The 5,433-nt window shown below is 55.6% G+C and overlaps 1 long non-coding RNA gene across 1 annotated transcript in view; it reads left to right on the top strand.

Moving 5' to 3' along the window:
* The window catches only part of LOC106731982 (uncharacterized), a 104,326-nt gene that overhangs the window by 79,807 nt on the left and 19,086 nt on the right, over positions 1-5,433 (top strand). The gene's annotated exons all lie outside the window — the stretch shown is intronic.

The raw sequence follows: 5,433 nt of genomic DNA, 5'->3' as shown, positions 1-5,433 counted from the left end.
GGGACCCGACCCCCACCCCGGACAGACAGTTCTCAGGGTTCCCCGCTTGCTTGTCTACCTCAATGAGGGACAGCAAAGCAGTCCTGGCTTGGAGTGCCCACACTCGGCACATCAAAGCACTTGGCCATCAGCCCGGCTGCACTTGCCGCAGGCTGCCATCCGGTGGGGTCAATCGGGGGGCTGTCAAGATCCAGGAGGCCCTGCAAGAGAACTTCCACCCCGAGTAGCCCACAGAGCCACCCCAGTCCTCCCCATCGGGGGCTCGTACCCCATTCCTCCCTCACCTCCTTCCACTTACCCCTCTCTAGCCCCTGAAATTTACGATTCCTGATGTAAAAAATAAAGGACACGTGTTCAAAAATAGAAACTCTCTTTATTTAACAAAACTGGAGGGGGCGGGATTAACCTTTAGGGAGACTGGGAAAAGGAGGTGTGAGAGGGGAAGAGAGAGGGTAGAAGAGGGTAGGGGAAACCTGGGAGGAGGGAGCTGGAAGGGGGAAGCCAGGGGAAGAAGGAGGAGAGGAAGGATAAAACTACGGTACGCCATATCTTCAGTACTGTGTACAGATGTGGTCTCCTCACCTCAGAAAAGATGTTTTGGCCATGGAAAGGGTTCAGAAAAGGGTAACTACAATGATTAGGGGTTTGGAACAGGTCCCATATGAAGAGACTGGGACTTTTCAGCTTAGAAAAGAGGAGACGGAGGGGGGATATGATAGAGGTCTATAAAAGCACGAGTGGTGTGGAGAGGGTGCATAAAGAAAAGTTCTTCATTAGTTTCCATAATAGAAGGCCTAGACAACACCAAATGAAATTAATTGGTAGCAGGCTTCAAATGAATAAAAGAAAGTTCTTCTTCACAAAGCAAATAATCAACCTGTGGAACTCCTTGCCACAGGAGGCTGTGAAGGCTAGGACTATAACAGCGTTTAAAGAGAAGTTAGATAAAGTCATGGAGGTTGGGTCCATGAAGTGGTATTAGCCAGGGGGTAGAAATGGTGTCCCTGGCCTCTGTTTGTGGAAGGCTGGAGATGGATGGCAGGAGACAAGTCACTTGGTCATTGTCTTCGGTCCATCCCCTCCAGGGGGACCTGGTGTTGGCCACTGTCGGCAGACAGGCTACATGGACCTTTGGTCTGACCCAGTACGGCCATTCTTATGTTCTTATGTTCTAAGCTCAGAGCTCAGGGTCAGGGGTCTCACTGGGCCACCTTGATTTTCATGCAAACCTGCTCCTGGGTTCGCGTGTGGCCTTTGGTGGCCAGGCTGGCAGCTATCCTGCCCTAGACAGCCACCTTCCTGTGCCTAGTGCAGAGATTGTGGATGTTGGAGGCCTCCTCCCAAACCTCGATGAGGTCCACGAGCTCCACACTAGACCAGGCGGGCACCTGCCTCTTGCGGCCCCGGGCAGGCTCCTGGGAGCCACCAGCCTGGTCCTGGGAAGAGGCGGAGGGCTGGGTGGCAGCGGGTGGCTGGCTCATGCCGTGCCAGGTGCAGAGTCTGCTGGCTGGGTGCTGGCAGGCTTGCAACTGGCACGGGCACCATAGCCAGCCCGTGCCCCTTTAAGGGCTTCGGGGCTGGGAGGGGGGCAGTAGAGTTTCCCTGGTTTGGCTCATGTGGCCACCAGGGCAACCTGGGAAGGGCTAGCCTCCAACTAGTTCGAATTAAGTGGCTACACAGCTCTTAATTCGAACTACTCAATTCGAACTAGGCATTACTCCTCGTAGAATGAGTTTTACCTAGTTCGAATTAAGTTCGAACTAGCGGTTTGCATGTGTAGCGCCTATGAAAGTTAAATCGAACTAACGGCTGTTAGTTCGAATTAACTTTGTAGTGTAGACATACCCTCTGAGAAGTCGTTTGCAGATGTACTGGATATCCCAAACCACCTGGCCCAAAGTTTCCAGGGAGATGAGTTCCAGCTGAGGCTGACAGAGCGTCCTACAAGCTGTGCAGCTGCTCACTGTGACTTGGAGACCATGCACCAGGTGGTGCCATTGCACTACACCCTGCAGAGAAAAGAATGCTGGGGCCTGAGATCTTATTTGTCCTCCGTAAGAACCCCAAAAAGGGTTGCTATGTTGGAGTCTGGACCGGGCAGACTGTGCAAGAGAGAGGCTGAGGTGGAATGAGGAGAGTATGGTCAGTGGCTTCAAAAGGAGACAGGTAGGGCCCTACAAAATTCATGGTCCACTTTGGTCAATTTCACAGTCATAGGATTTTAAAAATCGTAAATTTCACGATTTCAGCTATTTGAATCTGAAATTTCACTGTGTTGTAATTGTCGGGGTTCTGACCCAAAGAGGTGCTGTGTATGGGAGAGGGGTCAGTATTGCCAGCCTTACATCTGTGGTGCTATTGGTGGTGGGCAGCCAGAGAGCAGCAGCTGCTGGCCAGGAGCCTGCTCTGAACACCACTGCAGCAGTGCAGAGGACAGGATGGCATGATATGGCATTGCTGCCTTTACTTCTGCACTGCTACCTTCAGAGCTGCCATCAGTCAACAGCTGCCACTCGCCAGCCTCCCAGCTCTGAAGACAGCAGCACCAAATTAAGAGTAGCATGATAAAGTATTACAGCCCTTACTTCTGTGCTGCTGCTGGCAGGGTGCTGCCTTCAGAGCTGGGGAGTGGCAAAGGCACGAGAGACACCAGCCAGTCAGCAGGTCTGAAAAAACTGAATTCCCTGGAAAGGGAGGAGCTTAGTGGCCGGGCTGGAGGGCCAAACTGTGAGAGGAAACGGAAGGTCCAGGAGGGAGCAGGGCTGTAGACAGGGACAATATAAGGGAAGATGTCAGTGGAGGCGCATGTGCCTGGCAGAGCTCCAGGATGGCCAGCAGGAGGCACTGAAAGTGGTGAGTGACAGGTGGCTCCAGCTCCCCTCTCTGCCACCTGCTGCTGGGCTCCCAGGTCCCGGCGGCAGCCAGCGGTGCCTTGGTGGGGGATGGCCCAGGGTGCTCAGCGAGCTCTGCTGCTCCCCCATCCCCGCTGCTTCCCATCCAGCTGCCTCCATCCTTGCTTCTGCTTCCAGGTACTGGGCTCTGCTGCTCTGCGACCCCGCAGGGAACCATTGCTGCTACCTGCCCCAGGCCAGGCCTCCAGCAGGGGCAGGCAGCGGTGGCAGTTCCACACTGGCCCCAGACCCAGAAGCAGAAGCCAGGCTGGAGGCAGCTGGATGGAAGGAGCGGGGATGGGGGAGGAGCAGAACATCATTGCAGTTCCGCTGGCGCTTCAACCTCGCAGGAGGCAGGAGGGGGACAAGACTGCAGGACCAGCACAGCCTCCTGGCTGTGGAGGGAGAAGGGGGGGCTGAGCTGGAGCTGGTGAGTGAGGGGGCTGAGGGTGCAGGGTCTTGGCAGGAAGGTGAATGAGTGGGGTGGGGTGCAGGGTTTTGGCAAGGCAGCAAGTGAGCGGTGTGGGGGTGCAAGGTCTCGGCTTGGGGAGAGCGAGACTGGAGAGCCAGCGTGGCTCCAGCCCACTCACTCACCGCCCTGCTGAGACTCTGCACCTGCATCCCCTTCATTCACACCCCCCAAGACCCCACACTCCCATCCCCTCACTCATACCCCCCAAGCTAAGACCCTGCACTCCAATTCCCTCACTCAATGCCCTGCCAAACTCCTGCACCCTCAGCCCCCTCACACACCTCCTCCGCTGAGATCCTGCACCCCCAGCCCACTCACTCGCTGCCCTGCCGAGACCCCATGCCCTCAACCCCCTCACTCAGCCCCTCCATCGAGACCGCACACCCCCAGCCCACTCACTCCTACACCGAGGGGGAAGTGTAGCCCTGGCAGGGCTGGAGGCAGTGGAGCTGTGTTGGGGAGACGAGTCAACAGCTGGGAAGGGAGCCTTGACCTCCAGTGGTTCAGAAACTGTCATTCGGGACCACGCCAGTCCCGAGGGTGCTGGGCCAGTGAGATCCCACCTGCAGAACAATGTCACAACTAGGTTGGAGGCCAAGCAGATTGTAACCAGATCCCAGGACTCTATTGTAACTGAAGTGTTTCTGGGGCTGGAGTGAGTCGGCAGCACGTCCCTCCCGAGCACCCCTGGGCCGACTGAGTTACTTCACAAGCTCTTTATGCTGTCAATGGCTGGCTGTTGTAAAACAATAATTCCTCCTAAATCCACCATCTCACTGAGATTAAATACCATTACATGGTGTGCGTCAAAGAAACAACCGGCTTCAGTAAAACAGCGGCTATGAAAATAGACAGCTATTCGTGAGTTTTATACTGGGAGTGAGGGAAGGGCTCAAGGGTAAGGCCCTTTTGAAACTAAGAGCCACAGTTAATTCGACCCCGTACTGACTTCAGTCCCGTTGTACGTAAGGTTTGGTTTAGGGGGCTGTGGCCCCTGCTCGCTGTGCTCGCCAACCCCCCTGCCATGGGAGATAGGCAACCCTGGCTCTCCTCTCGGCTACTGGGGAGGGCCAGGCTGCAGTCCTGCCTGCCAGGGATCCTACCCACTCCCGGGCCCCTTCTCCCTCCCGCAGCCAGGGTCTGGGCCCCTCCTCCCCTTCGCCAGCCCAGCCCTGTCTCTCCCTCCCCCCTCTACCAGCCTAGGCTCCTTCTCCCTCCCCAATCCGATGGAGCAGTACTGTCTCTCCCTCCCCACCCCGCCGCTGCACGGGTCCCACCACCAGTGCAATGGAGCAGCTGTTTTTAAAACACCGGCAACCACCCACCACATGGCAGCTGCCGGCGCTTCAGCCACCTGCTGTATGACAGCTGCGGAGATCAGGATGTACCCCGGTTCCAATCCCCCCAGCGCAGGTCCTGCCACCACCTGCCCACTCACCAGGTGGTCCTGCTCCCCCCCCCCACAAGTCCAGTAGCAGCTTACCTCCGCAGTGCAAGAAAGGTGAATGCTGCTGCTGAGGAGTCAAAGAGCCATATTTAGGCTCACGAGCCATGGGTCGCTGACCCCATTGTGGGGTTGGCAGCAGGGAGGAGAGGGAGAGGAGGCTGGGTGGCTGAGGAGGAAGGGGCTGCGGGATGCAGAGTGACGTGATGACATCACTCTGTCTTCCTGCAGGAAAACCGTTTTTATAGGTGTAGTAAGATATGCACCAGTCCCACTTGGCAACTAATTTCCATTTTATTTCAATAATTTTTCTAATTAAAGTTTTTGGAGTAGGGATGGGGAGAGATTCTCTGAACTCACTTATTTCCCTTCCCCCACCTCCAAACACACTCCCCCACCCAGGCTAAGTCAGAGTAACTACACTGTTAGCTGAGGATGGCAGGATGGAGTGCCACTAACAGCCCATCCATATGCTCCAATCACCCGCTGGGCTAAACATACTGCCACTGCAGCAGCATTCCCAGCGTCTGTTGACCCAGGATATTCCGAACCCAAACGCTGTTCATATGGCAACATCATCCTGGTTCATACTTTTAAAAACAAATTCAGTGCCTGGATTTTAAACC

Source organism: Pelodiscus sinensis, chromosome 32, assembly GCF_052426305.1.
Source record: "Pelodiscus sinensis isolate ZL-2025 chromosome 32, ASM5242630v1, whole genome shotgun sequence".
NCBI classification, from domain to species: Eukaryota; Metazoa; Chordata; order Testudines; family Trionychidae; genus Pelodiscus; species Pelodiscus sinensis.
The sequence above is the reverse complement of the archived record's forward strand: the minus strand, read 5'-3'. Positions and strand labels throughout refer to the sequence as shown.